Genomic DNA, 24,934 nt, shown 5'->3' with positions numbered 1-24,934 from the left:
CACCCGCTTTATCACACGTGTAATCGCCTTAATTTTGTTACGGCTAGTATAATAAAAGAAGTCATATACGTTACGGGTTGCGATTGTGCTCACTGCAAATGCAGCTGTAAATAGGCACGCATTCCTCGAGCATCTGTTTTCCCTTCACCGTCAGATACACGCTCCATGAAGCTCAGCCACAGAAGAATAACCAGAGGGGAAAGATCCAAACGCTTTCCGCATTCGCGGCACGTTGTGGCGGCGAAAGAAACTGCGCTCGGCACCCGATTAGCGCGCACAGATGTAGCCAGCGGTGAAGGGGGCCAGCGGAAATTCGCCCCCTGCGCAAGCATACATACGCGCACGAACGCCGAACCTTCGCGCATTCTTCGCGCGCAGTTTGCATCCACCGCGGCTGTTATTAAGGCCCATTTTTACCGCCGCGGCAGCCAACAGAATCCGCTATAGCGCGGCAGGAGCCACCGAGCACGCCGCAACCCGGGCGTTCACTTACAAAATTTTCTGTAGACTCTCTTTAGATTGCCCGCAGACTTTTGTCTGTAATGTCTATAGGCTATCTATCTACAAACCCTAGAGAAGAGTCTATAGGCAATACAAATCCCATAGACAGTCTATAGACAATCTATAGATTTATGGCAGTATACTTTTAGTAATTTTTGTATATAGACAGTCGGTAGACTATTTAATAGACAAATAAATATCTATAGGAAGGAAACAGAGTCTATAAGAAGTTTATAGACCATTTTTGTAAGGGTTGAAGCTTTCGCAAGCGTGGGGCCGCCGTACGTGACTAGCAGGAAGTATACGCGCAACCGCGTACTTCGACGAGTACAGACACTTCAACGCAATTAAACAAACATTTGCATTTCATAGTTATCGAGTTACATGTATGCACAGCTGCTGAATTGTGCGCTCACGTGGTTTACTACGTCCGTGTACTGATCACGTTTTCAATGCGAAACACTTTGTCCAACTTGCCTCAGTTACTTAAGGTTTGTACGAGAGGGAAAAGGCAGCATGAAACCAATTTACCTGCTCCCTACCAATCGCTGGTTGAAGACGGGAGAGGCGAGCCTTTCCGAGAACTCAAGCCAAGCGGTGACAAACACAGTAGCACACCAATCGACGCACGCTTGAAGTTTCGGTTTCACCCAATCGCGCGCAAAGGGCATTAGCGCACGATCAAAACACGTCGGCCCCGAAAAATGCTTCAGCCAATCCGAGACAGATCAGCGCGGGTTGCAGACACGCAGAGGACATATTTCACATCTGCCGGTACAAGCGCACGCAGTCACGTACAAAGCGTGCACAGGAGGAACGCGCTCTCGACCACGCCCTCCCCAAACGCAGTATTCCAGCTCTCTGCTGCGCCACTGCACTGCTCCACATCTGCGGCGGGTGTACATGACGAGGCGTGATAAGAGATTTGTGATTTCCCTCGTGACCGCGCCGCGACAGCCGCTGCTCCGCGTTTCTTTTCTTTCGTTCTTTTTTTTTTTCACCCGCCCTTCTTACACAGCTCCGTGTGGTCTCGGCCCGCGTGCGCAGCCGGCGGCGATAGCTCCCGCATCGATTCCTCCGCCCACGGCGCTCCGTGCGCGAAAGTCCGGCCATCGTTCTCGCGCCCATCTCGCGGACGGCTTAGAAAGGACGAAATATATATGTATAAAAAAAGGGTAACGATGAACGCAGGAGAGACTAAACAGCGTGAAAAAAAAAAAAAGGAATGGTCGCCCACCCGTTAATCGCAGCCGTGCGTGTTTGCAGACAGTGAGCGCGCCGCGCGGCACTTATCGTTCATTAACCCTCCACGGCATGGGCCGATAATGAGGCGGTCCGGCACTTGAGGAGGAGGGGGCTTTCCCTCCATTCACGCCGCCTCTGCGAGCTCGCCTTCTTCGAGGCGTTTAACGTGCCATCGTCGCTTCGGCCCCTTACGTACACGGCACTTCTCTTTCAACTCACCGCGTGCAAGTAGAGTGTGCGTGTGTGGCCAGTTTACCCGATTCATAACGTCCAGTTAGCGGCCGATGACGCGACGCAGGAGTAGCAACACAACGGTGAAAACGCAGCGCAGCGAGTAGTTGCTTTAAATGAGCAGACAGCAAGTCACATCTGCCCACACTGAAAGGCAGGAACGCCGACGCACAAGCTTGGGAAGTAGAGGTCCTGTAATGACATGAACGGAGCAAACTACGCTCAAATACGAAAAGTCCACGTTTCAAGGAACGGAGCGTATGCAATACTGTGCGTCACACGGACAAGCCATACCTACAGATGCAGTCGAATTTGGTTATAACGAAATAATGGATATAACGAAGGATTGACGATTCCCTTCTGTAGCTCGGTCAACACGGGCTATAACGAAGCTACGGCTATAACGAAGTAATCGCCGGTCCCCTTGCACTTCGTTATAACGAGTTTCAACTGTACCGCCAAAGGGAAGTAGCGTTACACATCGAACCGCTACGTAAACAGCGTGCAAAGATTGCTCTATATCCCTCCACTGCGACCCCATCGGCGGACCAATACGCAGTTTTAGGCTGCGAAGCGCACGTCACGCGGTTCAGAGACGCCTAATCGCGTCGAGCACAGACGCTCGTCGTGGTCGAACCACATGTGCCGAGCGACTGCGCGCCGCTTAGTCACGTGACGTTCATCGGCGGACAGGGAGAGCGACAAGGGTACCGCATGTCGATGCATCATCAACATCTATTTCGCACGTTTCTCGTAACTTTCAGCTTGAGATTAGAGCAAATGCTGTACATATTCCGCCCTGGAACAGTGCCTCGACATAATAAACCGCGCCTTCTGTTCCCGGCTTTGCGTTTCATTGAAAGAAATATGGTGCAAAGGAAGTTCAAGGCTTCATCTGCTGCTGTGGCTCAGAGGCTGTGGCGTTCGGCAGCTCAACCCTTCAGCAGTGGGAATGAATCCTGACCGCGGGGGCCGCATTTCGATGAAGGCGAAAGCGTCCGCGTGACGTGCGATGCCAGCGCACGTTGAAGAACCGCAGGTGGTCGAAATCAGCCCGAATCTCTCCGCTACAGCGTCTCTGACAGCCTATGAGCTCACGTACCGTACCGTACAGTTCCATAACATGACATAACGCGACATAGCATAACATGCTGACTTCGTAGCTTAGGGTCGAATACCCGCACTGCTTCAAACAGGCTACTGCGGCTGCTTTATGCAGGTAGAACACTCTGGTAACGCTAAATCTCAAAAGAAATTAGGACGAACAAAAAAATACAAAATATCAAAGAGACAACGACCGCGCATGTTCACGTGTTCTGCCTCCTTTATTCACCATAGCCCCTTTTAAAATAAAATGCACCAACTGTAGCACGACGGCGAGGCGAAGCTCAAATGAGGTAACGCTCAAAACCGCGGCCGAGATCTTTCCAATCACGGCAGAGTCGACGAAGCTGCCGACAAGTTTCGATCCGCGCACGGAGTCCACAAATGGGCACCCCTACTTGCTCGACATTCTCGCGAATGGTGAAAATGGAGCAAGCAAGAACGTGGCCAGAAACAGACAGGCCACAATCTCTTCTACACCCTAAAACTCTTATCTCCACACATCGAGGTTATATCGGGCGCGCGCGCCTACGCACGGCGGCTACATCACCGAAGCTGGGTGGGCATCTAGTTTTAGCTCGAGCAGGACAAGCTGGCTCTCGATTTTTGCTCTTCCAATTTTGATTAATCGCTCGAAATTGGCCACTCCGCTTCACACGCGACTCCCGTTCCTTTCCTCTCCCAGGTCCGCGCGCGGAGCGGCCTTAAAAATAACAATATATGCGCGTGTCATTTCGACGACGGGCGCGACATTTCCTCGCAATTGGGCAATTATATTTACCCCGACAAGCAGTGCACGGCTGTAATTAGAGCGACTCAAAAAGCCTCTGTCATCGACCCGAGCCCCTGTTTTTTCGGGGTCGAGGAAAACCATTAACCTAATTGGCGCGACAGTCGCGCCATAACGAGATTCATATCGGGATGTCACCCGCTCACACAGGCGTTGCAGTATTTGTTTACGATTGGCGCTCGCGTCTTCTCTCTTCGTCTCGCGAGGTGCGCGAGTTCGGTCCAACTTGAGGCGCGTCGAGAGGGGCGTGTCAGTGAATGTTCCGAGCGGTCAATTCCATTCGTGCGCTATATCCTGATTGGCCGGTTAACGGGAGCCGACCTTTCACGAGTCGATGTCACCTGGGAACTTCGTGAAGTAGGCTTTAGTTCCAATTGCGCCACATTGCGGAACAAAAGTTCTGACATAAACAACTGATTGTCTCAATGCCACAGCATTAGAACCCTCATCAAGGGGGGGGGGGGGGGGGGGGGGGGGGGGGAGGTGAGTTTCCCCTCTTCAGACTGCGCCAGTTGAAATCCCCCTCAGGCGGCGATGAGAGGAAACACCTTGCTGATGATGAAATCGTGATTTCTTGATGACCTGGTGGTTCTAACTCGCAAACATTCACGTTACTCGAGGAAAGGAGAAGGTGAAATATTTATTTATAACATAAATAAAGCAAGAAGCGTGCAAGGAGAAAACTATTTACAAGATGACTCAACCATTGATCAGACGAATTCAGCCCTGGTTCAACCCAGAGCGCTTGCTTTTAAACCCTCTGTCTCCGCCCTTAGCGGGGACAGCAACCAATAAGATTACAAGCGACTCGCCTCACCAATCAGTGGTTAGGGAAAGGAAAATAAGGTTTCCGCCAACTAATCACACATTGGGGAAAGAGTACTGAATAAACATTTGGGAAAAGGAGAATCACACATTGGGGAAAGAGTACTGAATAAACATTTGGGAAAAGGAGAGGCTGCAATCACACACAAACAGCACAACCAGGCCTACCATTTCCAACGGCACCACAATTACTGCATTCCCAACATCGTCATCTGTTTTCCCTTCGCACACGTGTATGCGAGACAAACTTATGCAGACGAGACGGTCACCAATCTGTCTACAGATAAACGAGAAGACGACAGTTGTTAAGGGAAGAATGCGCTTCATGGTCACTCGGCTCCTACCCAGCCGTATTATCTGCATTCCCGAAGCCTGGGCAACCCTTTGGCGACCCACACATGTCGACAGCTGTACATGGTTAGGCTTCTTCAAGACGGGTTATGCCCATGACAGCGCGGAGGAAACAAGGACATCTCCTCCAAGAAGGGGAGGCAGGGACGGCACGGGTCCCTTTGTTGGCGACGCGCTGAACACATTACAACCACTTCCGAGCCCACTGGTGCGGCCTTCCTCGCGAACACGAGACCGACTAGCTCGCGGAAAGGTGGTGATGGTGGTAGTGGTTTTATTAAAAATAATAGTAAAAAGGAAGGAAAAGATTTTTGCTAGCCCCGGCATCTGCCATCGATACTGAAGCACCTGAGCTGGGGCAGCGGAAATAAAGGATAGCAGGCAGAATGGAGAAATGAAATGAAAGAGGTGACAACACAACTTTTTGCAAGCGGGGTTATGGCCTCTTCAACGCCGCCGTTGTTATTTCCTCGAAATGGGGGCGCATAATAATCTAGCTGAATTGGCGTAAGCAGCGCATAAGGCGCAGCTATAACGACTGAGCCGAACACGGGCAGAACCATCACGGGTTGTGTGGGGCTGCGATCAGGCAGGGGTGCGAGCGACAAAACAGATATTCCCCTAAAATACTGCGAAAACATACTCGTACCCCCTTTTCCCAAAAACATGCATCCTACCTATAACAAGGAACGGAGACAAAAGAGGGCGGAAGCGCTTACGAAGATAATGTAAAATTAGAAACCTGAGGAGTCGCCTAGGTAAACAGGCTGGCTGTGGAGCCCCGCGAAGCGACGAAGTCTCGGCTATGCGGCGCGGCGAAGTCACGTGATGCTTTGCTATGGCAGCGGCGCAGCTAGGACGCTCAAAGTCAAAGGTGAGGGGACGGCGAAACCGTTCCTACGATAGTAAAAGCTTTCGCTTTTAAAAAGAAGAAAGAGGCGCGGAGTGAGGCCTGCGTAATAATTTCGGCCCGGCCGCAGCGGACGTGTTTCGATGCAGGCAAAACGCAAAGGCATCTACCCCCTTCCACCCCCCCCCCCCCCCCCCCCCATGACACTAAGAGATGTCTGGTTGTGTACACACATGTATAGGGGTCCGCAAACACGATCATGGAGGAATGACACAAAAGTCAATGTACAGGCATCAATAGCTTCTAATGCTACTGCATTGCCATCACATAATGCAATTAGGTGTAACTGTGAACTTTTATGCAGCATTTTCATTCATACTTATTTCTAACCAGTATGCAAGCAAGTAAAACGCACTGCGCGTAAGATTGCATGCCGCACGCAAACATCCTTACTTACAGCACACCCTAAGAAGCTGTAAGCAGTTTAGTTTACGACCAGTACAGAAAACCGACGAACAAGAACTCAACCTATCACAGGAAAGCGGCACTTTAGTAGGACGAAATAATGTGGATAAAAAGCAAAGGCGATTCAAAGCAAACAGGAAATAAAGAAAGAACCCTCCATGCACGTCGCAAGCTTTTCCCAACTATTGTCCCGTGCCTAACTGCGTAAGAAGCAAGCCAATGCCAATACGAATAGCGAGGGCACGCAAAGACGTCCATTTGGAGAGCCATAACCGGCGAAACACACTGCAGATACGGGACGGGCCTAACGCCGTTCTTAAGAGCTCCTCCGCGGCGACTGAAGTTCTACCGTTTGTGCCTTCAGATAACAATAACCGAAGAACCACCGCAAACAGAGCGCGCGTGGTCTGCGCGGTGCTTACCTGTAGCACGCTACACAAACCCCAAGTGCGCCTCCAAACTCGGTACAAAAGCACGATACGAAGTGCGTTCCCCATTATAAGAGCAAGACAGGGACATATTCCAGAGGTATATAAAGCAGCGCAATACCGCCACAGAAAAGATTTCCCCCCCCCCTTTTTTTTTTCAAAGAAGGAACGAGCTTCCGTGACATATTTGTGACCCCAATAATGCCGCTACAACGTTTTCATCGCACAGTAATATAGGAGGAAACGCAAATTTTTTACTGCCTCTCTTATTATTTTGCTTTCTTATTTGCCGATACCCTTTATTGCGCACAGCGGCCATTGTAGTCTGAATAAAGCTTCGCTGCGGGCGTTCCAGGAAGACTGCTCGAAACTTTCACATTTTTCTTTGAATCTCTTTTTTTTTTCTCCCAACGAGACCGTAAACGCATAAAAAGTAAATATTTAGCCTGAAGCAAAGTTGTGGGCGCGCTAGTTTAGAGTCTGGTTTCCGACTCTAAACTGAAGCAGGACAAAAACCAGCCGATGAAAATCCGCCCACGAGAATGTGTTCTCTTCTTTGGACGAAAAGAAAAAACCGCTTCGCAGATTAAATACGTCGATTGAAAGAACAAGCATCGAAATATTTACTTTAGCGTAAGCGGCACAATCTATTCACCGCTCCAATGGCGAGAGCAATGTGAACAAAACGCTCCAGCGCTCCAATTCTCTGTGGGTACCTCGATAAAGGTGTGGTACGAAAAAAAAAAAGCGCGCAAATAGAACGGAGACGTTCCCTCTGGGGCGTATGCCACAGCACCCGCACCCAAATCGCATAGACACAGTTTCCGGACTGATAAGACGTTCGGCAATCGCCAATGAATTTGCGAAATGCCGAGAGGCACGCCCACTAATCGTACCTGAGATAAGCTTCTGGTTTTCGTTTTATAGAGTTTCAGGTTCCAAAGCGATTAAGTCTATGAGGGACGCTGTAGTGCATGACTCCGGATAGTTTCCACCACCTGGGGTTCTTCAAGTGCACTGACGTCGTACAGTACATATACGACCTCAATCGTTTCGCCTCCATCGAAATGCGCGCCTGGGCCGGGGTCGAACCCGCTTCTTTCGGGTCGGCAGCCGAGCACCATAACCACTGAGCCACCGCGGCGGCTCGACAAGTTGCTTCCGAACTCTCAGAAAGGCAAAAAGGAAGAGAAAAGAATTGCATGCCTTAATTAAAGCGTAGACACAGAGCAGCCGGCAGGGGAGGAGCACAAGGCGTGAGATTTTAGTAAAGCAGAGCTCAAGGAGGGGATGGAGGGAGGGGGGGGGGGGGGCGATGAGCTTTAAGTGTGCGCCCTCTGTCTCCTTGTCATAGTGGTCGACGGACACGTCGAAAAATAATTTCGTTGCCGCTCTTTCTTTCCCCTTTCCCCCCCTTTGTTCCCCACCCCACGTGTAGGGTAGCCTGCTGGGCATCGCCTCGTTAACCTCCCTGCCTTTCCGCTCTTCTGTTTCTCCCACTCTCCAGTAAAGCAGACGATAAAGAAAGATTATGACTAGCAAGAGTTCTTCCGGTACCATATGTATACAAAGCAGCTCAGTAATCGTCACACTCCACGCAGACAAGCGTCCGACATTGAGATAGGAGATGGCACATCCGGACGGGAAAAAGGCACGTGAGTGGGAACGCCATAGCACACCCTCGGGTACCGATACGCCCACGAAACTATGGTGGGAAGCGCCGGAAGTTGGTCGGCCCATGCACTGCCGCCTCTACGTAGCTAAAACGGAAGCCAACTGTCCCCAAAATATCTGCGAGCCGGGGCCGGGTGATTCTTCCTTCGCAGACAAATCAGGGCCAACGGCAACGAATACCATCGCACAGCCACGCGGGACAAGCCCGCGTAGAGGTTGAAATCAAACGAAACAGACTAGCGGTCTTGTAAAGGAGGCAAACCGACTATAGCAAAACAGACGAATTAACATAAAAAAAACTCAAACGCCGAGCAGGCCCGCTCACCTACTTGTAATTTTTCCTTCTTTTCCTTAATGGCCTTCTCAAACGATCCATGAAATTTTCCGCTCGCTGCTAAACCCCTGTTGTGCTAAAGTAATTGCGCCGTCAGACCTTGCGGAAAGATTGGTTTTGGGGGGCACCGACCGACACGGCTCTCTGGGAACAAGCAGTGACGCTGTTGCCTTCCCCATTTGTACATCGGCGGCTCTTGGGGGCAGAAAAGTGAACAGGGCCGCTATGACCGGTTCCTTCGTCACTTTTTCCACAACCTCCCGTTTTTTTTTTTCGTGATCTGTTTTCGTGTTTTCTTTTCCTACGCTATCAGCAGTTCCGAAAACCCGAACAATAGCCGGCGCCTTTGCGCACACAGTCTATACCGATCGACAAACAGCAGCTGGACCCGACGGCCCACAGCGGCGGATAGCCGTTAATTATTCGCTACAGAATGGAATACACGACCCGCTACAGTGTATTTTTCTCTCGATGCAGTCCCATGTCTTCTATGAAGGAAAAAAAATTAAGTACCGCTCTTGGCAACACACTAGGGAGTGAAAGAAGAAAAGAACAATTTTACACAGGCGCACGCTGATAAAGCTTCCCAACGCGGTATGTGTAAAGAAATCTTCCGATATGTATTTCAGAAAAAAATAAGTGGAACAAGAGTAGTAGCTCGCCTCGCAAGCACAAGTCGTGATCAGGGTTAAAGCGTACGTAGCTGTCCGTGAGCATCCCGAAATGCAACGTGACGCACCCGTTAACACGCGATCAACCAAAAATAAAAACCAACAAAACCAAAAAAAAACTAACCCGAATCAAAGAAAGACTATAAGCTTGAAACAAAACGAAAAGGTAGAAACCTAACGAAAACGACGAATATCAGTAAGCAGATGTATGGAACAACGCAAAAGCGAGTATCAAAGCCGACTGCGAAGCTACAGCAGCTGCCTGCCGCGCAACGTCCACTTGAAAAGAGATTTAGGGTTTAATGGCAGGTAGGCAAGTAGGCGGGAGGGGTCGGTCGGAGGAACGCATGTCTGGCCAGCTACTCCATACCGGGAAAGAGAAAGGGGGAAAGTAGTAGTAAGTGGTTTTATTAAAATATTAATAAAAAGGAAGGGAAAGATTTTTATGTCACATGGGAGTGCGGAAGAAATCAAGCATTCCACAAACACAAAACACCAAGTGCGGAGCAGTGGGAGAGCCGGCTCACCAGCTGCGAGCTAGGAGTCCAAAGGGCCCTCATAGCACGCGCAAGCGAGGTGGCCCGACTCAGTGGAGCCCTGGACTAGGGGCCAACCCACGGCCAAGGAGGACCCAAGCTTCAAGACGAAGACTTCGCCCTCTACCGCTACTACTTCCTAAAGGAACCAATAAAGTTTTTCATTCATTCATTCATTCCGAGCCCCGGCATCTGCCATCGATACTGAAGCACCTGAGCTGGGGCAGCGGAAATAAAGGATAGCAGGCAGAATGGAGAAATGAAATGAAAGAGGTGAGGGAACAGGAAGAGAGTATAAGAGAGAGGTAATATACACAAACTATTTACACAATAATAAATGTAGGCAAAATTGTAGTAGTAGTAGCAATGGTTTTATTAAAATAATAAAAAGGAAGGAAATATAACTGGTCTTTTGGGGAAAGGAAATGGCGCAGTATCTGTCTCATATATCGTTGGACACCTGAACCGCGCCGTAAGGGAAGGGATAAGGGAGGGAGGGAAAGAAGAAAGGAAGAAAGAGGTCCCGTAGTGGAGGGCTCCGGAATAATTTCGACCACCTGGGGATCTTTAACGTACACTGACATCGCACAGCACACGGGCGCCTTAGCGTTTTTCCTCCATAAAAACGCAGCCGCCGCGGTCGGGTTCGAACCCGGGAACTCCGGATTAGTAGTCGAGCGCCCCGCGGCGGCTGCGTTTTTATGGAGGAAAAACGCTAAGGCGCCCGTGTGCTGTGCGATGTCAGTGCACGTTAAAGATCCCCAGGTGGTCGAAATTATTCCGGAGCTCTCCACTACGGCACCTCTTCTTCTTTTCTTCTTTCACTCCCTCCTTTATCCCTTCCCTTATGGCGCGGTTCAGGTGTCCAACGATATATGAGACAGATACTGCGTCATTTTCCTTTCCCCAAAAAACCAATTATTATTATTAGTCGAGCGCCCTAACCACTGAGCAACCGCGAAGGAAAATTGAAAATTCGTTTTGGGGGAAAGGAAATAGCGCATGATCTGTTTCACATATCGGCGGACACCTGAACCGCGCCGTAATGGAAGGGATAAGGAAGGGAGTGAAAGAAGAGAGGAAGAAAGGGGTGCCGTAGTGGAGACCTCCAGAATAATTTCGACCCGCTGGGGATCTTTAACGTGCACTGACATCGCACAGCACACGGGCGCCTTAGCGTTTCGCCTCCATCGAAACGCGGCCGCCGCGGTAGGTTTCGAACCCGGGAACTCCTGATCAGTAGCCGAGCGGCCCAACCACTGAGCCACCGCGGCCAAATACGGAGAGGGAGTGAGTGTAGATCAAGGTTTGCGACCTCTGCACGGTGCGTTTATAAAAGTCTGACGCGCCAGTGACTTGACGTCTTACGAACACTGTGCGCGGGGACAGCAAAGGGCATTGATGAGACCCCGCTGGAGTCTATAAACGGAAAGGCCACCCTGAAACACCGCCACCCGATCCCGTCTCGGCAGAAAAAGAACCGCGAAAAACGGCCTCTGTGCCCGCATCCTGCGAGGATGAATGAAGACGCATGGGAGACACCCGAGCGTTTACCGAACACGGACGTGTACGCGCCACCAGCGCCGCGCAAAGACGTCGCGCAGCCAGACGCGCACGGAGTCTTATTCCACCCGAGCGGGCAGCGACAGATGCTTCGGTTCGCACGGCATGACCGCTCTATCCGCGGCCCACGCACAGCGCAGCACGCGACGATGATCCCCAGCTCGCACAGCGCGAGAGCAACGAACGCTGAGGGGCGACCGCGAGCCGAACGCGCTCAGCGACGCGGCTGGTGTATACTTGGCGCGCAGTTTTGTCGGCGAAAACTCCTCGCGCTGCCACGCTATGCACGCGCAGCTTTAAATAGTTGCATGCAGCAGCAGCACCCTGTGAGGCTGCCAGCGTATTCAGCGAGAACGCAGAAAAAAAAAACAGCTCAGTGCTAGGCCGAGACCAAGACGTTGGCAATACTGACACTCATTCTGTTCGAAACGCTAATTACAGCTGCATTGCAACCAATGCCTGCCCGTAAAGCTAAACAGATTGATAATAATAATTGGTTTTGGGGGGAAAGGAAATGGCGCAGAATCTCTCATATATCGTTGGACACCTGAACCGCGCCGTAAGGGAAGCGATAAGGGAGGGAGTGAAAGAAGAAAGGAAGAAGGAGGTGCCGTAGCGGAGGGCTCCGGACTAATTTCGACCACCTGGGGATCTTTAACGTGCACTGACATCGCACAGCACGTTAAAGATCCCCAGGTGGTCGAAATTATTCCGGAGCCCTCCACTACGGCACCTAATTCTTCCTTTCTTCTTTCACTCCCTCTCTTATCCCTTCCCTTACGTCGCGGTTCAGGTGTCCAACGATATATGAGAAAGATACTGCGCCATTTCCTTTCCCCCAAAAAACCAATTAATATTATTATTATTATTATTTAACGTGCACTGACATCGCACAGCACACTGGCGCCTTAAACTAAACAGATTGGTTAATTCATATTTTTAGACTGTCCATATGGTTGGTTTTTTGGGGAAAGGAAAATGGCGCAATATCTGTCTCACATTTCGGGGGACACCTGAACCGCGCCGTTAGGGAAGGGATAAAGGAGGGAGTGAAAGAAGAAAGGAAGAGGTGCCGTAGTGGAGGGCTCCGGAATAATTTAGGCCACCTGGGAATCTTTAACGTGCACTGACATCGCACAGCACACGGGCGCCTTAGCGTTTTTCCTCCATTAAAACGCAGACTGTCTCACGACAATAATCAGGACAAAGTGCCACGTCTAGGGGCCTTTCTGCAGTGTGTCAGGGTTCCTCTCCTTCTGGCCATGTAAGGGTAATTAATTTATGAAGAGTGCCGCGACACCTCTAGGAGAAGTGCCTGTAGACATGCCTCTTCTAAAGTAACCTCTCTTTCCTAAATTACTTTTAGGGCCCCAGACGAGGCGGCGTTTTTATGGACCTGTCTTGAAGCGGCGAACAGAAGGGGCGGGGGTTCTATTTTCGTCATGCATTTCTTGAACTTTTTTCGTAAAAAAATAGAGAGGGGGGAGAGGGGGCGGTCATATACCATCCCTGAATCAGCGAGAACCTTCCTCACTTATTTTTTCTATTACTTAGAAGTGCACAAATCTAGCAGCTCAAGTTCTGAACAGATCAAATTCCTCAAGAAAAAACTTTAATTCAATCCACTTGTGCAACAAACCTTCGTAAAAGGCGCGGACGTGACGAGCGACGCTGCACGGAACTGCAGCGCACCAGTCGGCCAGATTCTGGCTCGTGCCTGTAGGTAATGCCGTGCACGTACGCATCTTGCGCAGCGAACGAGCAAGCAGCGCCGATCAGTCAGGCCTTAGCAGGACGCCGAGATTCAGAGGTTAGCTTTCGCATCAGCGCGTCGCCGCGATGTGACAGCGGCGGTAAGCCACGGCGCTCGTATACGGCGACAGGGTCAACGCCAGGCGCTGCCGAAGTTGCCAGAGAAAAAGAGGGTCACTGAAACCAGCTCTTGTGAGCCAGTAGATGTTAACAAAGACCTCTAGACTTGGAAACGTCTACAGGCGAGTGGGATTTCATCCGTCTAGAATGACAGATTGGCTTACACTGCTCGGTCAAGGATTAACAAAACTAAATATATCCGAAATTAGAAACCTGAAGCTGAAGGCCGTGAAAATTGTTTCTTTACAGCAACGCTAGAGGATTCCGTGCGTATGTATCGAAGTTTTCCTATACCAGCAAGAATGGAGAAAAAACAAGCTAGGTTGAGTCAAAGATGAGACACTCTGTCATCACCTCCTCTCCCTTAGGCACTCGTTGGTTCGGCTTGTGCTACACGTTGGTTATACGACCTGGTTCTGCAGCTTCTTTGTCGAGAGTACGCGTCAGGCAACTGGGCTGGGAAAGCTCGAAAGGTTCTGCATACGGTGGGGCTCAAGTATATGTATTACTGTCAAGGTTTATTTTGTTATTTCCTGCCTAAACAACTACCGCACTGGCAGATAATTTCTAAAGAGAATGCGTTCAAATGACATGAACTTGCATTCTAAATATCAAAGCGGGGAGAAATTTTGTTTACACAGTGCATTTAAAACAGAATAAAACAAAGCGCTCCTTAGTTCTCAACGTAACTTGAGCTCTGTCTGTCTGTCTGTGCGCGTGTGTGCGAGAGAGAGAGAGAGAGAGAGAGAGAAAGAGAGGGGGGTGCCTTTTAGTACACACTTCTATACCTGCGATCTGTCACGCAAATTTCAGCATCGCCCACATACAATACAATATTAATATTAATATAGGGAGTTCCAGCATTGAAATACTGTATATCTTAGGCTTGCAAACCACTGAAGGTGTACAAGAGACAACAGACGAAAACCATCACTGGTTTGTACTTATGTTTAACCTGGAGTAATCATCATAGAGTTATGGTTCCCTTGGTCAACTAATCCCTACAGGAGTCTCGTGAAAACAATTCCTACTAAGAGAAAACGAAACGAAACACAGCTCCGTCTTTTGTGTGCGCTGTCGCTTCGAACAGCTGAATATATATAGTTTTTTTTTTTTTTGCGCGCTGAACCGCACGAGGTGTAGGCGCTTCCCAAGGGGCGTCGGGCGCTCTCACGCACCATTAATTATATGCATTAATTGTCCGCAGCGTACAAAAGAGGTGACCATATTTTCGCATATGAGGGGAAAAATACAGTAACAACAATAGCATGCTACTACGTTACGGTATCTTTTTACCACAGCCAGTGAAATACGACTACACTACGAACCAGCGCCGTACTGCAAGCGAGGTACTATAGGCTTCCAGCGGAGCGGGCAGCAAGCTGGCGGGAACGGCGCCAGGAAACACTGCTCGAGCAGCTCTCTACAAACTCCGCCCAACCAGACACGGGAACGTGACGGCGCAAGCTTAATTGTGGATCTCTCTCTGGACAAAGAGCGAGGCGGGAAATTTGCTGCGGAGCGAATGCGCTGAAACGGCGGGGTAAAAAGGACCGCGTGCACGTTTCGAACAATAAAGCGCGCGGATAGCCACGTGCTACCTCGATCAGACAAAAATACGAAAAAAAATATCAAAGCACGAACAATCGCTTCAGGACCCGCCGCTGTTCGCGCGTAGCAAATGCGAGTGTAATCAACGCAGCCCGACTCTGCGTGCGCTTCCCACTTGTATACCATTTTGCGCCATCGACGCCTTCTTCGATCACGCGCAGACAATGCGAGAGATGGGTATTTAGCGGGAACTTCGCGAGGAAAACGGCGCGCTGAAAGAAAGGCTAACGCAAATAAGGTTCGCGGAATGCAATTGTTTCCTGCGGGCATCCTTTGTATAACACTAAAGCTTAGAACGGAATTAACAGGTTCGGTCGAAGAACACATGCAGCCATCTCGCGCAATTAAGTTCCGACTATCGTTTGACAGTAGTGCTTTCAAAGTGTTTATGGTTTATTGTTTATGCGCGTTTAACGTTCCAAAGTGACTCAGGCTATTAGGGACGCCGTGGTGAAGGGCTCCGGAAATTTCGATCACCTGGGGTTTTTTAACGTGCGCTGACATCGCACGGGCCTCTAGAATTGGTTGGTTTTTGGGGGAAAGGAAATGGCGCAGTATCTGTCTCATATATCGTTGGACACCTGAACCGCGCCGTAAGGGAAGGGATAAAGGAGGGAGTGAAAGAAGAAAGAAAGAAGAGGTGCCGTAGTGGAGGGCTCCGGAATAATTTCGACCACCTGGGGATCTTTAACGTGCACTGACATCGCACAGCACACGGGCGCCTTAGCGTTTTTCCTCCATAAAAACGCAGCCGCCGCGGTCGGGTTCGAACCCGGGAACTCCGGTTCAGTAGGCGAGCGCCCTAACCACTGAGCCACCGCGGCGGGGCTCTAGAATTTTGCCTCCACCGAAGTCCGACCGCCGCGGCCGGGATCGAACCCGCGTCTTTAGGATCAGCAGCCGAGCGCCATAACCACTGAGCCACCGCGGCGGTTTTTAAAGTTATTGAGTGACCAACAACAAACGACCAGAGATATCGAAAAGCAATTAGAACGTAGGAAACTGTCCACTCAAGTATTTCACATCAGTGCTTAGGGAAAGGCAGCCCGCATTCGAATGCCGATTGCTAATAATCATAAATAAGGCAAAAATTTGAAATATTTAGCCGTAACAGTGAATTCTACAAACCAGTTCCATGCCATGTCCGAACGCTTTTAGCCGTACCCATTTCAGTGTTCCGCACGCATTCCTCAAATTGAAGCGCGCGAATAGTTTGGGAATGAAAAACGCAATTAAGGCTTTCCGTTCGGAGCAACATAACATTCGAATAGCAAGTTAAACTTCCTTCGCTGATCGAGAATAACTATTCTGGTTAATTACAAAGTAAAGCATACGGGTTCCGATTTGTGCCTGGCATCTTCCGACAAGATCCCGTTGGAACTCAACATTTTCTACAACGCACGAGATTTCTTGAGACGCTGCTGTTATCTTCTGAACAAGGGCCTCGGGGACTGTGCACTTTTTATCTTTTTTTAAATATGAACCGACTAAGTACAAAGCATAGCTTCGGAAACTATCTGCGTCAATTAATACATCAATATTGGCACGGTGCATGGTATACTTCGCTAATTAACCTCTGAGATCAATGAAAATCAATACAGCGGTCACTTTTGACGATTAGCGCAAGAAAAAAAAACTATCGAATCTTTATGCAGAAACGCGTTCCTCCCAAGCACACTCCTGACCTTTTCCGAACGCCAATGGCAGGCCCAAAATACACGTCGGCTACCCGCTTTAGTGTGACGTCTCAATTTCCGGCCCTCACCTCTCCCCGCTCATTTTTAGTTCGCTTCCTTCTTTCTGAGTATTTTTCTGGGCTTAGTATTTTACTTCCCGCCTCAAACTTCATACTTTCTGTTAAGGCGAACAAATGAAGTGCCTTTTGTTTGATCTCACAAGGCGCGCCACCTTACGTATACGCTTCTATTTCCTGGCAGTTCCAAAGGAAGCAGCATTTCCTGAACGTACCGCAGGAAATTAAGCACCATCTCCACCGGAACTCGGCACCGGTCGCCTAAGATGACAAAGCCATCAGGCAACGCCAAGGCCTCAGCCTATATGCAGCGGAACGCGAACGTACGAAATGTATATTCAAACCATAAAAAAACGCATTTCAGTGATCAAAACCAATGACGTGTATTAAAAGCTCCCGGTAAGGCAAACTCTCCTTAACACCGCACAATCTCGCGGCACGATTCATTCCACGCGAATTTCAAAACTGCACGCTTCTCTCGTACCCGCCGCGGTGGCTCAGTGGTTAGGGCGCTCGACTACTGGTCCGAAGTTCCCGGGTTCGAACCCGACCGCGGCGGCCGCGTTTCGATGGAGGCGGAACGCTAAGGCGCCCGTGTGCTGTACGAAGTCAGTGCGCGTTAAAGATCCCCAGGTGGTTGAAATTATTCCGGAGCCCTCCACTACGGCACCCCTTTCTTCTCCAAGTCCCTCCTTTATCCCTTCTCTTACGGCGCGGTTCAGGTGTCCGTCGATATATACGAGACAGATATTGCGCCATTTCCCTTCCCCCAAAACCAATTTTCATTTTCGCTTCTCTCGCAACCCGCCGCGGTCGCTCAGTGGTTAGGGCGCTCGACTACTGATCCGGAGTTCCCGGGTTCGAACCCGACCGCGGCGGCTGCGTTTTTATGGAGGAAAAACGCTAACGCGCCCGTGCGCTGTGCGATGTCAGTGCACGTTAAAGATCCCCAGGTGGTCGAAATTATTCCGGAGCCCTCCACTACGGCACCTCTTCTTCCTTTCTTCTTTCACTCCCTCCTTTATCCCTTCCCTTATGGCGCGGTTCAGGTGTCCAACGATATATGAGACAGATACTGTGCCATTTCCTTTCCCCAAAAACCAATTATTATTATTATTATTATTATTATTATTATGTCGCAATGACGGTCATCAGCGTGAGATCACGATGTCCGGCGAAACAAATTTTTTTGGAGACTCGGGCGCGGTCACTTAATTGAGCTCACAACGCGGAAACCAAACGGCGGCCGAACACTAACAGCGGCGCGAAGAGTGCTCCTTTACGACCGCAGAGCGAGGCGCGAAACGAGTGGCTGGCTCGCTCTTCACCCGTGTCGACAGCACGTCCGCCGGGCGCACGTGTGTAGCGGTGAACGACAAGCGGTAAATGAAGCCCGAAGGACAAGCCCAGCGCTTCGAAATAGAAAAAAAAGAAAAGAAGCAACACCCACGCACTACAAGAACGGCGATTCGTCTCACGAAGCTAAGGTTAGAAACCGATAAGCGCTGGTGTACTTTGATTTCTTTTTTTCGTTTTTCGACGCGAGACAGCGTTAGTTGTGAACCTTGACGCGTACGACGAGATGACAGACGCGAGTGCCGAATCGAACGCTATAGCTGTATGGTTTCACTGAAGAGGTTTCTGCGTTGCGTGCGCTCAGCAACCGGCGCGCCTGCGAGCTGATTACGACACAGCGACGTCATCTAAGGAATAAGTGGAACCGCTCTGCCAGAGCACTGAAACCAGTGTGGCACGTCGTCGCACGGACAACCGCAGTAACGTCAGCGAGGAACTGTTCTTTCCCGACAAATAAAAAAGAAAAGTCCACTTCTGCGAGGGGATTTTTATGTCGCGCTAGCTAGGCGGTCACAGTTAGGAGCGGTACAGCTCTACTACCGCATGTATGCGCACCGCAGTGTAGGAAGAAACAGAACTTCGCGCCAGGGGCTGCCACCGTTGCCAAGTGTTGCGTCAAAGGCAGCGAGCAGCGGTGCGGGCGGACGCCTCTTATGAGAGCAGTAAAGGAGGCATTGCGTAAGGTATATATGCGGCAATTTTGGCGCGGAGGACGCGAAGTCTACTCCACTGTTGCAGCCGCCAGATGGCAACAGCGGCGAAGCGAAAAATTTACTACGTTACATTTTCAGTTCCTCGCATGCGGCGTAGAAATGTATGCGGTACACTGCTCCGCACCGCTATCCTGCTCGGTGCTTCAAGAGACATTAAAGCAGAGGTCTCAGGGAGCCAATTTAACGCAAGCTCTGTGCTCTACATGCTAAGTGCTTTTGGTAAAGGCCGTTTTTACTGCCAAGGCTCGCTCCTCGAAATAGAAAAGCAGGCTTCCGCGGAAAAGATATAAGGCAAGCTTGTACACGCAAAGCCTAGTCAGTTCTTCGGTATTAACCCGACTAATCCCCGACGTTCTTCCTCCTTCCATTTAACGCAAACAGGCAATATTGAAGCAAGCCTTTTAACGAATGAAATCATGAAAGAATAAACGCTGGTAGCGTCAACTACCAGGGAGTTAGACGTGCAGTCATGGCTCCCGCATCCCAGCTTCCTCACAACTCTCCCTCTTTCCTCTGACAGGAAACAGCCATTCAGCAAGTCCAACTACGCGTTATGGCCACCTATAAAAGCGTTTGGAACATTGCAACGGTCATGCCCACACTGCTCTAAAAGGAGCAAAGTGGCACATAATCTGGCGGGCAGCGGAGCTGCAGGGCGACATACAGGCAATGTACAGGGCGGGGCAAATGCAGCGAAAAGGTAGCCTCGTCAAAAAAGTGAGCGGCTGGCCATAACGGGAGCTGCGCTCTTGTCCCCCAGCTTCGCAGCAGGCCCGAGAACGACTTCTTTCTCCTAATGACGGCATGGCGCGGGCGGGGCGTCCTGCGTGCCACCACCGCACCACGACCCCCCACTGCCGCGTCCCGCGGGGTCAACGGTTCCCCTCGGCCCCGGGTCGACAGCGCCGGGGCGGAGGCGCCACGCCCTGCAACTTGGCGGCGGCGAACGAGCCCTGGTCTGAAGCCCCGGGCCGAGTCCCGCTGGGACCCACCGCGCACGCACGGCACAGTTATGCCGCCGCTCTCCGGGTTATCGAGACGTCGGGCCGCACTCGCCGCCGCACGCGCGCGTGGGCCGTGATGGATGGTCGCGTGCGCATGCATCGGCCGCCACCAGAGGCCGCTGCGGTTCGCCAAAGCCAAGGCGAGAGACCGCCCCCGTTCGCATAGAGTATTACGCCGTCCAAGACGTCATACCGGCGGCGGCCTCGCACTAGACCTCGCGCCGAGACTAAGCGCCGTAGGGGGGACCGCCGACAACCAGTAACTCATCGTCCGTGTCGTGCCCTTTGGGGGCACCACACGCCCGTAGTGACAGCGGGGAGCCCGCGTTACGTAACGCGTGCGTAAAACCACGACAACCGGAGGTTATAATAACGATGCAAGCGACGACGAGGGAGGAAGAAAAGAAACGGCGCTGCCCCGTTCGCGTGACCTTTAGTAGCAGCTTCGTTCGCAACTTTCGACGCTCTGCGCGCAGCGCGAAGGTGATCGGCGCAAACGACGTCCCTAAAGGTCACTGGCAGAAATACTAGCGTGCCTCGCTGAATTCCTGAAAAGCCGCTGCCACTAACCTGTTCCCGAATAAGACAATCTAAATATGCGATGCTACCCAGACCTCAAGAAAAATCGCAAGACTCAAGTGGTGATGGCGCGTATTCTTGCGCCATCGTGCAAAGGCTTGGTTTAAAGATGCTTATACTATACAGGGTGCCCGAGCTAACTTTATCCAGGGTTTTAAAATATGCCGCGGCACTCAAAGGCGACGCGACCAAATGCATGTTGCTTGCCGTTGTATGCAGTAACTCACACTATTTTTTGTATCGTGCTTAATTGCGTAATTAGTCGAGATTAATAACCCAACTTCGCAAGCAACGGAGATACGCGAAAAAGGTACAATGAGAGAGTTGTAAAACGGTCCGCGAAACATCCAACTCAACAGTTTCTAACTTTCCATCTATACGTATCAGCTTTTTTTTAGCTCATTGCAGATGCCCACGAAATGCAGAAAAAGAAACACGTGACATGTCCGCGTGCACGCCGCGATTGCAGTGCTCTCAAACGACCCATGTAGGAACGAACATAACAGAACATAAGCAACACGGTAACACTCAAGTGATGGTGGCGCGTATTCTTGCGCCATCGTGCAAAGGGTTGGTTTATAGATACTCATATATATATGTACGGCTGCTCGGAATAAAGACGATCCATTTCCCAGGCATGCATTGGTCCTATATATATATATATATATATATATATATATATATATATATATATATATATATATATATATATATATATATATATATATATATATATATATATATATATATATATATATATATATATATATATATATATATATAACAAGGTAAAGGAAATGAGGGGCTCGTTTGACAAACTTATGAACGGAGCTAACAGTCACCGAAACCAAGGTGCATAGGAAAATGTATATATTTTTTTTTAGTGTGTAGTGCTGATCAGTTGGATAACAATACTTAGATTACTCTATCGCTTAAAGAAAATCACTTATAAGGCAGCAGAAAAAAACAACCATGCCGCCGGTGGGATCCGAACCCACGACCTCCGAATATCGCGTCCGGTGCTCTACCAACTGAGCTACGACGACGGCTATATGTATACATTCACCTAATTTCCACTAAAGCAATAAGAACAAAGTGGTAGCGAATCTCCGTTCACGTAGTTTTACAAATGGATTTCAAGTGCGAGGAAGACGAAGGGGTGAAAGGCAAGATGATACTTAGAAAGTTAAATGTGAAAAACAAGGACCCGCCGAACAAACTCCTCAATAAAAGTGAGGCTGCACGCCTTGCAAAACACGTCAGACAAAAAGTAACGTAAATCCTGTGACGCAAGCTAGATCGTCCTTGGAACGTGCACGCTTGAAATCGAATTCCCTGCATCAATTCTGTTTCTCTAGCAAGCGAAAACGCTAGCGATTTCTGCCGCCACGACGCAAAGGCCTGTTTCGAGCGGACAAACCGGCGAGGCTCCAAGTTGGAAATTTTTCGCCACGCCGCTCAGTTGCTCAATTCGCTCAGTCGCTTGCATGTGAATCAGCTTTACAATACTTTCTACGAACCACTGGTTTTAGAAATACAAAGAGACGTAATGAACGTTGCAGGCTGCCACTTCGCAGGAAATTGTGCCAGAAATCGCTAGCGAGAATTATATAAAAACAAAATTATAATGGCCTAACCAAACAACCTTGAACGCTCGCGGCAGTTCTCTAGAAATCTAATGGAAGCAGCCAGAAAAGAATGGCATGGTCCTGAGGATGGCATCATAATTAATCTATGGAGAAATTACAGGTTTGTGGAAGGAACGTCATTGCCGACAAAAAAAATGGGGGGGGGGGGGGGGGGAATAACGTATTTTTCTCTACATCTGGCGTAATTCTCATTGCAACAGTTTCTTGATAGAGGCACAATACAAAACAGGGATGAAATGAAAAAAAAAAACGCGGAGAATTCATGCCATCTACGAGAAAGCTACGTTTGTCTTATGTTTGGAACGCCTTGCCCATCCAGGCCGACAAACCAATCTCCTTCCACTAATAATAATAATAATAATAATAATAATAATAATAATAATAATTGGTTTTGGGTAAGGGAAATGGCGCAGTATCTGTCTCATATATCGTTGGACACCTGAACCGCGCCGTAAGGGAAGGGATAAAGGAGGGAGTGAAAGAAGAAAGGAAGAAGAGGTGCCGTAGTGGAGGGCTCCGGAATAATTTCGACCACCTGGGGATCTTTAACGTGCACTGACATCGCACAGCACACGGGCGCCTTAGCGGTACTCCTCAATTGAAACGCAGCCGCCGCGGTCGGGTGCGAACCCGGCAACTCCGGATCAGTAGCCGAGCGCTCTAATCATTGAGCCACCGCGGCGGGGCCCTTCCACTACCCTCGCATTTCAATTTTAAACCGGGAGAATACTCGCAAATGGGTGCCTCCCAGAAGTTAAAAGCATGTCAAATGGAACAAGAAACACAGTATATCAACGAAGTGAGAAAGATAAGGGGATCCAAAATTTCGGTATACCCGTTCTATTCCTCTTTAACCAACTTTCTTAGTTTGAACTTCTAAGCTTTTTTTTTTTCTTGACTGGCTCACAGGAGTCTAAGACGTTGCGAACATACATCAGCGTTGAAAATATTGAAAATATACGGATTAAAAGTGAAACGAGAGTTATCAATCTACGCATCAGCGGAGGACATTTTAATCAAGCATTCCGCAGAGAATCAAGACCTTCACCAGAACCAGAAGCAACACAGCGCAGGTACCCTTATATACCTCGTTGTTTCGCGAGATGATTGGTTTTGTTTTTGTGGTGTTTAACGTCCCAAAGCGACTTGGGCTATGAGGGACGCCGGAGTGAAGGGCTCCGGATAATTTAGACCTCCTGGAGTTCCTTAACGTGCAATGACATCTCACAGCGCATGGATCTACAGCATTAGATCAAAATGTGACCGCGCGGCCGGGAGCGAACCCGGCCGCGGTCAAGGGTCGGCGGCCAAACACCATAACCACTGAGCTACCGCGGCTGCTATTTCGCGAGAAGAAAGAATGTGCTCTACGAAAGTTTTTGACCTAACAAACTATCAATTTAGAATCCAGTTAACGATATCGACAGCAGTAGGAATATATAATGCGGTCCGACAGAAGTATCTCATCTTTTTTCGTTTCTCTTTCTCTCTCTGACCTAGTGCGCGTAACCGGCTTATTTATTCTACGTCATATACGCCACCTCACCCTTAAAGACAAAATCACGGCTTAAAACAGTGCTTTTGAATAAATAATTGTTTTTTTTTTTTGGGGGGGGGGGGGGAGGACATGGCGCAGTATCTCTCTCATATATCGTTGGACACCTGAACCGCTCCGTAAGGGAAGGGATAAAGGTGGGAGTGCAAGAAGAAAGGAAGAAAGAGGTGCCGTAGTGGAGGGCTCCGGAATAATTTCGACAACCTGGGGATCTTTAACGTGCGCTGACATCGCACAGCACACGGGCTCCTTAGCGTTTTGCCTCCATAAAAACGCAGCCGCCGCGGTCGGGTTCCAACCCGGGAGCTCCGGATCAGTAGCCGAGCGCCCTAACCACTGAGCCACCGCGGCGGGTATGCTTTAAAGATTGTATATCGCGCTATTAGGAAGACCACTGAGAAAGCTGTGTCGTGCGTTCTCTCTCTGTGGTCTTCCTAATAGCGCGACATCAAATATTTAAAAAAATGAATGACCAACTAGCCAAGCTCCAAGTTCTACTAAACAATGCATTTCTGCATATGTTTTAGCAAAGCTTACGGCCACTTAAATACATACGCAAAATATTCGCTCGTGTCGCGAAACCAGCGAAATAAATATTACCAACATTTATGTGGAGGATTTGTGGATCGATATTCTTTAGTAGGGTACGACTCAGGAACGATGCAGCAGATTTCCCTCAAATGACAACCTCCAGCCAATGGCGTTGACCGATTTCTATGATGCCGCGGTTAATCTGATTAAGCCGTGGTTAATGCCCTTTCATCTGCCACCCCCTGCGATTTCAGGCTAGCAAGTCAAAGGGTATTAACCACGATGTCGTGATCATCGGTCGACGCCATTGGCTGGAGGTCCTCCTTGAAGTGCATTTGCCGCTATGTTCTTGATTTGTAACCGTAGTACATTTGGCTGTCGTACAATTGCAAGGCGATCACACCTTATTCATGCTTCCATATTCGCCCTCGCCGCGTAGTTTTTGCACCTTGTTTATTCAGACAAGGATCTGCTAAAATCAATCACTTAGCCCCAAACGGGTTCCACTAAGAGCACCGGGAATATTGAGATAATTGATCTGAGCCAGTTTGCAACCCGCAACTTAGCCATCTGTCACCACTCATTTAGCATAAATCACAATTTCTCTTACATCAGGCCCTCTATACGAATTCATTCAGCCTTGAAGGCGCGCTTTAATCATGCGCTTTGCCCATTTTTTCTTTTTTTTTGCGTGAAGATGAACGTCTCCGTAATATGCATCAAAATGCAAGACGAGAAACTTC

General features: G+C 49.5%; 1 protein-coding gene across 1 annotated transcript in view; it reads right to left on the bottom strand.

Annotated features, from left to right (window-relative positions):
- The window catches only part of cv-c (RhoGTPase activating protein), a 307,048-nt gene that overhangs the window by 160,311 nt on the left and 121,803 nt on the right, over positions 1–24,934 (bottom strand).

This window comes from Amblyomma americanum, chromosome 4 (genome assembly GCF_052857255.1).
Source record: "Amblyomma americanum isolate KBUSLIRL-KWMA chromosome 4, ASM5285725v1, whole genome shotgun sequence".
In the NCBI taxonomy this organism is placed as follows: domain Eukaryota; kingdom Metazoa; phylum Arthropoda; class Arachnida; order Ixodida; family Ixodidae; genus Amblyomma; species Amblyomma americanum.
Note: the sequence above shows the minus strand (reverse complement) of the source record. Positions and strands in the feature narration are given on the sequence as shown.